Consider the following 13,092-nt stretch of genomic DNA (forward strand, 5'->3'; position numbering starts at 1 on the left):
GGAGAGATTAGTAGCTCGAGGATTCTCACAAATACCAGGTGTGGACTACCATGAAACTTTTTCACCCACTCTAAAGATGACTGCACTTCGATTGATTCTTGCCATTACAGCATATTTAACTCTTGAACTTCATCATGTTGATGTTGAAACAACGTTTTTACATGGTGATTTAGAAGAAGATATATATATGGAACAACACCAAATATTAGATAATAATATAGACCCTAATTATGTGTGTAAACTTAACAAACCTTTATATGGCCTAAAATAATCCCCTAGACAATGGTATGCCAAGTTTCATAAGTTCCTCTTATCAATCAAATTTCAACAACTTCAATCGGAACCTAATCTATATATAAGGAAAACAAAAACAGAATTCTTACTCTTGGGAGTCTATGTGGATGATTTACCTATTGCTAGGACATCGGAAGACTTGGTAATGGAATTTATTGCAGAGTTATGACAACAATTCCCTATCAAACATCTTGGGCCACTAGAACATTTTCCTAGGATTCATGTAAAAAGGAATCGAACTCTAGGTACACTCTCCCTATCACAAGAAAACTTTGTTGATAATATACTAACCAAGTTTGATATGTTTGAGTGTTCTCCAATCTCCACTCCCCTCACAGTACCATGCAAATTATCATCCAAAGATTCACCACATACAATCAAAGAAACTTACTTTATGAAGAATATCCCGTATCGCCAAATGTTGGGGAGCATTTGATACCTTGTCAGCTACACTCGACCCGACTTATCTTTTGCCGCTGGATACCTGTCAAGATTCATGGAGAATCCAGGAGTTAACCATTGGAAAGCACTTAAAAGAGTATTATGGTATTTGAAGTACACAAGGGATATGACACTTACTTACACATCAAACTCTAAAGCCCAACATTCAGATATCCAAGGTTGGCTATCAACACCACTACATGGTTGGACGGATGCAGATTGGGGGGGGGGGGGGGGGACAAGGATACCTCTCAATCCACCTCTGGCTATGTATTCCTATTTGCAGGTGGTGCCATTTCATGGCGAACAAAGAAACAAGCTACCGTCACCCTCTCTTCCATTGAAGCAGAATACATAGCAGCTACTCTCACTACAAAGGAAGGATTATGGTTGAAGTCCATCATTGATAAACTTGCCATCCTGAAAATTTCTGAATTCAAGTTATGGTGTGACAACCAATCCTGCATCAAAATCACTAAGGACCCCAAGATCACAGAGCAAAACAAGCATATCCGCGCACGCCATCACTTCATCTCAGAACTTCTTGAAGAATCTAACCTCTCTATTGGACATACTTCAACACAAGCTATGTGGGCTGATTTTCTTACCAAGCCAGTACCCAATGCAAAACATTGGAGTTGCTGCCACCATATTGGATTAAGTATTCATCCAAATAGATGAGTTGGTAGTGTCACAACTAAGGGGGGGGGTGTTAAGATTACCTATTTACACCACAAATGATAAAACATGAGTATGAGAATAAAGACAAAATATGAGTTACAAAGAACAATAAGAAAAAGACAAAACAACAGTTACAAAGAAGTAACGGCTAGTTGTTACTTCTTTGTATATATATATGTATGAAGTATTGTTTAGTGATGTGTGTGATACTACATCTAGAGTTGTTACTGTAGGTTCTTACATTGTAATACACCTATCTTAATATAATATCTTACCTTGTTCTACATTCTTTGAAAACTCTCTTTCTTTCTCTGTTGTCAATCCAACCCATTATGTTCTGAACTTTACTACAATGTGTCTGTCACTAGTGGACTCCTTCTCACATGGAATCCTGGTGTAAAGGATCCCAATGAGCAACGTTGTAGCAAGACGACCGTCATGATCATCACATACGCGCTACATCTCCTCTTGGCCATCCTCTTCATGAAGGCACAGCAATGGATTAAGAAGCAAGCCGGCCAAGGCCAAGGCCAGCACCAGACCCAGCCGCATGAGCCATGGGATCCGGCACTCACACAAAACCATTACATGAGGCTCTGTGAAGAGTTCTTGAAGAATATGGAGACCCACGTCCCAGTTTTAGAACAAGGTGGTAGTAGTAGTGGTGGCCCCGCCATTAGCTCCACATGGGACATCGTGTTTAGATCGGACAACGTGGTGCGTTTCATCGACAACTTTGAATTGAAACGATATAAGATGTACTGCCGAGATGCCCACGATCACGATGACAGCCATGTGGTGTCCACTAGACCCATGAACCACCAGGTACCATTCCTCCTCTCCGTCATTCTAGTACTACTAACTTGTCAACTTCGTAGGGTTACATCCCCGATATTAAGGTCCCCCCCCCCCCCGCTAAATGCCTCACATCCACTTATATCATTAAAATGTTATTTAGGTCAATCCAGAGCCTGAGCCTGGATCAAGGAACAATACAAATAACCCACAAAACGAAGATCAAGAGATTCGCGACTACGAACCTTATTATTGTAAGATTCTTGTAAAGAATCGGGTATGATTCTTGTGAAGCGGAAGAGATGTGAGTTATATGTGTGTATGAGAGAGAGAGAGAGATTGAGAGAGACAAGGAGTAAGACACAGAGAATACGCAAGGTAAAAGTATATTAACACAAGAGAAAGACTTAACTTAATACAAGGTGGGAGGAGGGTGCTTTATATAGTCACCCTCTTTCTTCATTAACTACAAGACTCATGGAGCATGGGGAATGTGAAAGGTCATAAGTTATGTGTCATAGAATATGATTCTATGACTCATACTAAATGCTAGAATACAAAGAGGTGGCATAATGGTGACTCTTGACCGTTGGAGTGTCTATTCACTCTCAAGCTGAGTTCACACACTAGACCAACTTTAGCTTGATTCTCAACACGCCCCCTTAAGCTCAAGTCGGGTCGGTTTTAGACGGTATCTGAAATCCGCTTCGACTCGCGTTCCGGAGTCCACGTCGACTCGCATTTACGCGGAGGCTCGGAATCCGTGCTCCAGCTTGCATTGTTGGTAGTTGCGATGGCTGTGCTTCGGCTTGCGGCTTCGCGCGGTAGATCGGCTCTTCGTGGCTTCGTTGCGCAGTTGCGTAATCCACGCGCTATTGCGTAGTGTGCACGGTTTGCGGAATCCACGCGTTATTGCGTAAACTACGCGGTTTGCGGAATCCACGCGTTATTGCATAATGTCTTCAGTACTCCCCCTCAAGCTTGGCTGGTCAGGGATCGTCAATCCAAGATCGATCATGAATTGCCATAGCTTGTCGGCTCCTAAGGCTTTAGTGAAGATGTCGGTTGTTTGAAGATTGGTGCTAATGTGTTGTAGGTCGACATCGCCCGCTAGAACGCGCTCTCGAATGAAGTGATAGTGACTTTGATGTGCTTTGTTTGCGCGTGGAACACCGGATTCTCTGCCAAATAGATACTACTCATGTTGTCGCAGTAAAGGGAAGTTGGATCCTTGATGGGTACACCCAGATCTTTGAGTATCCTTTTGAGCCATACGGCTTCATATGCGGCCATTGCCGCGCCCCTGTATTCTGTCTCTATGCTCGAAAGAGCGACGGTTGGTTGCTTTTTGCTGCTCCACGATATTGCTCCGCTGCCGAGGGAGAAAACAAATCTGGAGGTTGATCTTCTATCGGCTTTGTAGCCGGCCCAATCGGCGTCTGTGTACCCCTCGAGTCGTATTGGCATCGCGGTCTTGTAGAGGATGCCGCAATCCATTGTGCCACTCACGTATCGTAGAATTCGCTTAGCGCAACCCAAGTGAGTATCACGTGGTGTTTCCATGAATTGACTAAGGAGACCGACCGGATAACTGAGATCGGGTCGAGTGATCGTGAGGTAGATGAGACTCCCAATGAGTTGCCGATATTGAGTCCGCTCACACGCTTTGGTGCCGGAGTTCACATCCAGTTTGAGATTGCGATCCAGTTGGGTTGCCGCGGATTTGCACTCAGCCATCCTGAACTTGTATAACAAGTTGAGGATGTAGTGCCGTTGAGAGATCATGATTCCAGCCGGAGTCCGAATTACCTCGATGCCGAGGAAGTAGTGGAGCTCCTTCATGTCCGTCATCTCGAACTTGCAGAAAGCAGGGATTTGACCTTATTGATTTCGACGAGATGCTCACCTCCAATGACTAAGTCATCCACATATAAGATGATGATGATCGGACTAGCAGAATTGATTCGTATGTAGAGGGAGTTGTCCGATTTTGACATACGGAAGCTGATTTGATGAAGATATTGCGTTATCTTCGAATGCCAAGCACGCTGTCGTAGTGTATTTCGTACACTACGTGAAAATAATATAAAATAACCGATTGAATAAATATGAAAAAAACAAGAAGAAGAAGAAGAAAATATCAAAAAATATATAACATGCATAGGGCAAGATTCAAACCTTGCACCTCCATGTTAATAATGTAATGTCTTACCATTACACTAGCATTTCATTAGTGTTAAAAAGTAGATGTTCCACATAGAAAGGTAAGTTCACGCTAGGATAAACTTTAGAAAAACGCATGATAAAAGAAAATGCTACACATGCACATGTAGCGTGCATGAACACTATAGTCAATAAAAAAACGCACAAGTTAGAAAAAGCATGATCACTTTAAATAAAGCATATAGTCTATCTATAGAAAAAGCATGTTGCAAAAGACTCTCTTATCTCTATATAAGGATGAGGAGCACAATGTAATAGTGTGTGAAAAATATTTGGGAAATTGGATATATTTCCTAAAACACCAATTAATATAATTGTGGGATTCACGAAGTTTTATATAATCTATCTCTTTCAATCTAAATTCATATTCTTACATAAATATTGATTAATGTAATACTTGTGGGATTCACAAGGTTTGATCTCTTTTCTATTTCTACTCTAAACTATTCTAAACTATTTCAATTTATTACTATGATTAAGACAAACTAAAACAACTCTACTTGTGGGATTCACAAGCTTCTAATAATCTATACTTAATTAAAATCGCCTCAAATTCTTCCTCTTCCTAGTCCATAACCCCAGCGGTTCCCACCCGACTCACGTAACGATCCGGAGCCGAAAGGCACGACAACACGGTGCTTGCTTGAGGCCGTAGAGTGGCTTCTTGAGTCAGCATACAGCTTTCGGATGGGTGCTCGAGTTGAAGCCGGGTGGTTGTATCATGTACACCTCTTCCAATTCGCCTTGGAGAAAGGCGTTCTTGACGTCCATTTGATGGAGGTGCCACCCTTTCGCCGCGGCAAGCGCAATCACGGTCCGTACTGTCGTCATCTTTGCCACCGGGGCAAAGGTCTCTTTGTAGTCAACTTCGTGCGTTTGTGCTTAGCCTTTTGCTACGAGTCGCGCTTTGTAGCGGTTGACAGAACCGCCAGCGTTGTACTTCACTTTGTAAATCCATCTGCATCCAATCGCCTTTTTGTGTGGTGAGGTGGGAACGAGATCCCACGTCTCGTTCTTGCATAGTGCCTGCATCTCCTCGTTCATGGCTTCGATCCATCGCGGATCCTTGGTTGCTTCGGAAAATGTTTCCGGCTCGCGTACTGTTGCCACCTTCATCATTAAGGCATAGTGATATGCCATATAATCATTGTAGTCGAATCGGCTTACGGGGTCCTTTTCACGAGTGGATCGGCAAAGCTTTTCATTTGCAGAGATGAGGGCTTTCTTAGCTCCGATTGGTACATCGAAGCCGCTAAACTCACTGTCGAGAGAGTGAGTCGACTCATCGTCGTCGAAGCGATCGTGTTCGTATTCCGCCATTTTCGCCTTGCCTTTTTCCATCTTCGGGCTAGGCCATGATGTGCTTTGATCGCTCAAAGGCTATTGTGGTCTACTCAGTCGGGTTGTGATCGGACTTTCTTCGAACATGCGTGTAAGGCGATCTTCATCCTCTATGTCTTGTTCGGCGGATTCCGGGTCGAGCGGAGTCGGAGTCGAAGTTGTCTCTGGTGCATACCAGGATGCGGACTCGTCAAAACCAACGTTTCAACTTACTCGAGATTTTCGAGTTAAAGGGTTGTAGCACTTGTACCCCTTTTGCTCCAGTGAGTATCCTACGACGATACATTTCTCCGACTTCAGGTCAAGCTTTTGACGCTTCTCGTCGGGGATGTGCACGTACGTTATCGTGCCGAATATCCGGGTGCGCGATAAGCCAAGCTTCTTTCCAAAGTATTTTTCGTGTAGAGTGACCTCATGCACGCCGGATGTTGTGCATCGGTTCATTAGGTAGACGGTCGTATTTGTAGCTTCGGCCCAATATGACTTGGGCATATGCTTCTCGTTCATCATGGCCCGTGCTACTTCAAGGATGTGCCTGTTGAAGACAAGGCCGTCAATGCGGAAGATCAAGTAGCATTCGATTGGGGTTGAGTACCTGCGTATGACAGTTTCCAAGATCGTGCACAGAGATAGAGAGAGAGAGAGAGAGGAGGCACAAAAGACTCTTTCTATTCAATAGAAACAATAATACAACCAACCTTACAAAGAGGTTACTAGGTCACTTTATATAGTGACCAACTTAGGGCAACTACCATTTATGCTAATTACACAAATGGCCCAAACTTGAGCTATACAAAGGGATAGTGTGAATACGTCCATTATACACTTGTATTCGACACTCCCCCGTAATGGGCGTATACATGGGTTATCTAAGATTACAGGTACAAACCTAGGTTCTCGGACATATCAGTTTTGTTCGAGTCGGCAGGGTCCGAAGGCAGAAGGCCGGACTGGTCGGGTCGGAAGAGTTGAAGCCGATCATTAAGGAACTGATGTCGGTTGTCTGAAACCATCCTGCGCTGTGTCCGGCTCTAACCGGACTGGTTTGTCGTTACGCCCATCTGATGCCGAAGGGACCGAAAGCGGTCTGCCGAAAGACACTTGGTCATTCCATCTGCGACATTGTCGGTTGTGGATATTTTCTCTAGACCGATTTTCCCTGAAATGACGCAGTCCCGAACGAAGTGATATCGAACGTCGATATGTTTGGAGGCGTTGTGGTGAGCCGGATTTTTCGACAAGGCAACAACACCTTGACTGTCGCTATAGACAATTGGGGCCGAGTCATGGTCGACTTGTCGAAACGTGTGCGCCAGCCGGCCGAGCCACAAAGCTTCTTTTGCAGCGTCGGACGCAGCTACATATTCTGCTTCGGTCGTTGAGGTCGTTGTGCACTCCTGAAGTTTCGACTTCCACGAAATTGCTCCATTGCCGAATTTGAAGCAGTATCCAGTTTTTGATTTCCGACTGTCTATACAGCCGGCGAAGTCCGAGTCGGTGTAACCGACTACGCCTGAGGTTGAGTTCGGACCGAAAAGAATGCCGTGGTCTTTTGTGCCAGCCAGATATTTGAACACATGCTTGACTGCGTTCCAATGCGATCGGCCAGGATTGTGCATAAATCTGCTAACGACTCCTACGGCATGAGAAATATCAGGCCGTGTCGCGACCATCAGGTACATAAGGGAGCCGACTGCCGGTGCATACGGTACCGACTTCATATCTTCCCCCTCCGGACCGGATGTCGGGCAGTCTCGCTGAGAGAGCCGAAGATTCATGGGGAGCGGGGTTGAAGCAGATTTGGCTGATTGCATGTTGAAGCGTTCCAAGACACGTCCGATATAGTCGGTCTGAGACAAAAAAAGATGTCGTTTATCGCGATGCCAACTAATCTTCATGCCAAGTATGTGTCGTGCCGGACCGAGGTCCTTCATGGCAAACTTCAACCGCAATTGCCGAATGAGATCGGCAAGTTCGCCCGCGTGGCGTCCAGAAATTAGCATGTTGTCCATGTAAATGATGAGGAAGATGGGTGATCCATCTTGAGCTGTGTTGGTAAAAAGACAATGGTCCTCATCGCTTTTTGAGAAGCCGATCGATTGGATGAAGTTGTCGAACTTCTTGTACCATTGTCGCGGTGCCTGTTTGAGGCCGTATAGACTCTTCTTGAGTCGGCAGACTAGATGTTCTTGGCCAGTTGCCACGAAGCCTTTTGGCTGCTCCATATAAATTTCCTCTTCAAGATCACCATGGAGGAAGGCTGTTTTGACATCTAGCTGAATCAACTCCATGTTGTCGGCTGCCACTACGCCGAGTAGAAAACGAAGGGTTGTCATTTTCACCACTGGTGAAAAAATCTCGTCGAAGTCGACGCCATATTCTTGTCGGAAGCCCTTCACAACTAATCTGGCCTTGTACTTTGGGGTGGTCGAATCAGACGTCTCTTTTAGTCGATAAACCCACTTGCAAGGAAGAGCACGTCGATTCTTAGGTAATTTGACCAAATCCCAAGTCTTGTTTGCCCGAATGGAGTGCATTTCCGACTCCATCGCCAGATGCCAGGTGGCTGAATCGACAGATGTCGATGCTTCTTCGTAAGACGTCGGTTCGCCGGCGTCGGTGAAGAAAATTCCAGGAGAATACCTCTCCGGAGGTTGCGACAGTCTGTCGGATCGTCGAGGTATGATTGGACTGGTCGTATCGGGTATCGAGGTCGGATGGTCCGAAAGCGAATTATTCTGCTGTGCCGAGTCAGAGTTGTCCGAGTCGGTAGTGTAAGGTTCAGCTACCCGTGAAGCTGACCGTGTGTTAAGAGCGGGGCCTTCTTGAAGGGTCGGCACATCGGAAAATGTTACCCTTCGGACTTCGATCGGTGTTTTGACTGATGGATTCATAGCCGACTCGTTGAACACAACGTCCGAACTTCGAACGATTTGTCTACGTTCGGGGTCCCAGAGTCGGTATCCCATTTCGCCGTCTGATCCATATCCAAGGAAAATGCATTTCCTGGACCGAGGTGCAAGTTTTCGGCGATCATATTTCGGAATGAGGGCGTACGCCTCGCATCCGAAGATCCTCAGCTTGTCGTAATTCGGCTTACTGCCGATCCATAGTTCCTGAGGAATTTGAAGTCCTAGAGGTCTGCTTGGCAACATATTGATTATGTGTACTGCCGTGAGTAGAGCCTCTGCCCAGAAGCCATCCGACAGTCCGGAGTGTTGGAGCATGGAAACTATCCGTTCTTGGATTGTCTGATTCATGCGTTCTGCAATCCCGTTTTGCTCCGGACTGTGTGGTGCCGTAAATTCACGTCGGATGCCGCGTTGTCGGCAGAATTTGACAAATTCTTCTGATTTGAACTCTCCCCCATTGTCGGTCCGAAAGCATTTCAGTTTTCGGTCAGTTTGATTTTCTACCATAGCGAGCCAATCGGAGAAGATCGAGAAGACACAATCTTTGGTGCGAATTGGATAAGCCCACACCTTTCGAGTCGAATCGTCAATAAAACTGACGAAGTAAGAGGCACCGCCGAGAGACTGATGCGGCATTGGGCCACAGACGTCCGAGTGGACTAAATCGAGAGGTCTCGTTTCTCTTGGTGCTAATGTCGGGTGTGATGCGGCTGCTTGTTTGCCATACTGGCAATGTTCGCAGAATTGATGGTCCGAGAAGGAGAGTTTAGGGATGTATCCGGCTCTAGATAGGTGCGTAATGCCGGCCTTGCTGAGGTGTCCTAATCTTCTGTGCCATAGTGATGACACAGGAATATCCACCAAAAACAGGTTACCCTCTCTGAGCGTAACATGTAACGGATACAGTGAGTGTATCTTGGGTCCTCTAGCAAGTAGGAGGTTCCCCCTGTGGAGTGTCCACCCTCCCGAAGAAAAACCGGCACGAATGCCGTCTTCATCTAGTTGTCCGACTGAGATCAATAGCCTTGAGAGCTCGGGTACATGTCGGACATTGTGAAGTACAAGTGTAGAGCCACCTGCAAGGTTGAGCTCTACTGTGCCGATTCCAATGATGTCACAGTGTTGCGAGTTGCCGACTCTAACTGAGTCGGAGTGACGGATCGTATATTGTCGAAATTGGGATCGATGAGGAGTCACGTGAAATGACGCGCCCGAATCTAAGAGCCATGTGCTCGATTCTTCAGTCGTGAGCAGAACTTCTGATCCGACTGGATTTTCGATTGATAGTATATTCGGGTCGTTTGGTAGCACATCAGCTGAGAAGCTGACGTAATTGATCTCCTCATGCCAGCCACTCTTCTTGTCTGATTTCTGAGACTTGTCGTTCTTGTTCTTGAGTGCGCGACAGTCGGCTTTGATGTGTCCGGGTTTCTTGCAATAGTTGCAGATTCGATTATCCCGTGACTGGCTCCGTCTTCGCTGATTGTTCGGCTGCCGTGAGGAATCTCTTCCTCGTATGTTCGATCGGTCTGTCGAACCTTGTATTACATAAGCGTCGTCTGTTGAGTCTTTGGCGAAAGACTTTCTCCGAGCTGCTTCGGTCAGGATTGCGCTCGTGACTTCGGAGTATTTAACAGCTGTGGTTGACGCGCGTTGCACACGGTTGTGACGAAAGTTTCCCATGATGAGGGAAGGCTGCTCATGAGTATCATTGCTCTGAGTTCATCCTCGATTGCCGTCCCCTGAGATGAGATTTGGGAGCTTATGCTTTCGTACTCATTGAGATGTGCTTGAACCGAATCTGATTCTTTCATCCGCAAGTTGTAGAGGCGCCGGATCAGAAACATCTTCGTTGCAGCGACCTTCTTTTCGTAGGTGTCCGACAGTGTTTTCCACAGTTCGAATGCTGTCGTACACGATTGCACCGTAAAGTATACCGATTCCGATAGGTGCATCCGAATCGTGGCGCGGACGATTCTGTCCAGCTTCTGCCACTCAATTGGTTTGTATCCTTCTGGAGGTTCTTCATTTTCGATGGGATCGATTTGCCCCTTGACTATGAGATAGTCCTGCATTTGCCCCTTCCAGAAGTTGAAGTTCGATCCATCGAACTTTCGTAGACTCATTTCTGACGAGCCGGATGTTGATGTCATGACTCTGCCCTAAGTCGGCTACGAACTTTGGTGAAGTGCAGCGGTTTGGCCCACTCAGTGTCGTTCTAGCCGAAGTTGGACACAAGTGATGTTGATTACGGAGAATCGGGGATTTGGTTCGGATTGACTACCGACAACTGTCTTAGTCGAGTTGAACCTAGATTTAACGATCCGACAGTACTTCAAGCCGATTCGGTTTCGGTTGACTGCAACGGTGAGAGCAATGGAACCGACTGGTCCTTCCGATTATTGTCCAATCGAATGAAACACGAACTGGGGTTGTCCTTGAAGTCGTCGTTGTGCAGGAAGCCCACCTCAAGCAGTTACGATCAAGGAAGTAGAGTACAGCCGACTGGCTTACTCCGAGTGATGATCTAACGCAGCGAGATTCAAGCTTGTGTTTGCCTACTTTCTTCTCTTTTTCTTCGAATGACGCAGGAAACCGAATGCTTTGCAGACTAGGATGAAGCGAAAGGCCGAATACTGTGCAGGCTGTGATGACGGCCGACAGCGGGTTGAGGGACCTCGGCTCTGATACCAAATGTTGAAGACAAGGCCGTCAATGCGGAAGATCAAGTAGCATTCGATTGGGGTTGAGTACCTGCGTATGACAGTTTCCAAGATCGTGCACAGAGATAGAGAGAGAGAGAGAGAGGAGGCACAAAAGACTCTTTCTATTCAATAGAAACAATAATACAACCAACCTTACAAAGAGGTTACTAGGTCACTTTATATAGTGACCAACTTAGGGCAACTACCATTTATGCTAATTACACAAATGGCCCAAACTTGAGCTATACAAAGGGATAGTGTGAATACGTCCATTATACACTTGTATTCGACAGTGCCGAATTTTCCCAGACTCCGTTTTGTTGCAGAGTGTGTTGGCAAGTGAATTCTTGCTAAATTCCTTCCTTTCGGAGATACGCCGTGAAATCGTCCGAGAAGTACTCCTTGCCGCCATCTGATCGAAGACAACGTACATGTCGGCCCGTGGCTTTCTCGACTTCATTCTTGAATGTTTGGAAGTGTCCAAACACTTCGCTTTTTTGCCGCATCGGGTAGATCCAAGTGTGCATGGAGAAGTCGTCGATGAAGAGCACGTAATATCGGCATTCTCCGAAACGAGCCGTCAACGCCGATCCCCATACGTCGAGTAGACCTTTGCTCACGTTCCGCTCTTTCGGGAATGGGTGTCAGTGTTGCTTGCCGAATTGGCACGCTTCACATACACCTTCAATCTCCTTCTCTTTGAATGTCGGGAGTCTGATAACGACTCCTTTCGATTTCATTGCTTTGAGTTTGTTAAGATTGATGTGGTCGATTCGCTTGTGCCACAACTCTATGTCGGAGTCGGCTTTCATGCCCTTTGCGAACATGGCCGATTTCCTCTCATGTGAGTCGAGAATGAACATTCGGCCCTCTCTTCGTCCGCGTGCGATGAGTCGGCCCTCTTTTTCGATGAAGCAACCGCCTTGATTAAATCGAATTTGCATCCCTTGCTCTACAATTTGGCCGACGGAGACCAAATTCTTCGTAATGGTCGGTATATGCAAGACATTTTTAATGTAATTTTGTTTACCTTCTTTTCCGAATGGAACATTGCTGATGTGCCGAATCGGGTGTGTAGTGTCGTCTCCGACATAGTCGGGTCGGTCCGGCTCTCGAAGTTCTCAGAACCATTCTTGATGCGATGTCATATGGTTCGAGGCACCAGAATCGACGAACCATACGTCTTCCGGACCGGAGGCACTAGTTGAGGTAGAGGCCGACATAGTGTTTGCTCTATGTTTCATCATGAACATTTTGCCATGGTTGGAGTTGTGTGCATACATTCTGCCAAAATCTTCGTAGTCAGAGTTGTGCCCATACATTCCACCACGGTTGGAGTTGTGTGCATACATTCCACCACGATCTTCGTAGTCGGAGTTGTGCACGTAATTCGTGAGTTATCGGATTGTGGAAGCCATTTCACGCATCTTCTTTCGGCACTCTTCTTCGTGGTGGCCGAGCTTTCCGCAATATCCGCATTCCCTTGCGTTTTGACAGCTCGGGCCAGAGTGGAAGCTCCCCCTTCTTGCGGAGGTTCCTCGTTAGCTTCCGTTTTGCGGCCGAAATTGGGAGTTGTCGTCGTAGGTCGGACCTTGTTCACCTTGTCATTGGCCGAATCGGCCTCTCGCTCGTCCGCATCTTCTTCTTCCGTTCGAGTGCGTGTAGAGCATGTGGCCTTCCAACTCGTTGCTCCTTGTACG

General features: G+C 46.3%; 1 protein-coding gene across 1 annotated transcript in view; it reads left to right on the plus strand.

The window, feature by feature from the left end:
* LOC147856494 (uncharacterized) overlaps positions 1-13,092 on the plus strand; it is a 98,338-nt gene that overhangs the window by 22,720 nt on the left and 62,526 nt on the right. The gene's annotated exons all lie outside the window — the stretch shown is intronic.

This window comes from Azolla caroliniana, unplaced genomic scaffold, assembly GCF_043228905.1.
Source record: "Azolla caroliniana isolate FFs.n. ecotype wild unplaced genomic scaffold, voAzoCaro1.0.p SCAF_13, whole genome shotgun sequence".
Lineage (NCBI taxonomy): Eukaryota > Viridiplantae > Streptophyta > Polypodiopsida > Salviniales > Salviniaceae > Azolla > Azolla caroliniana.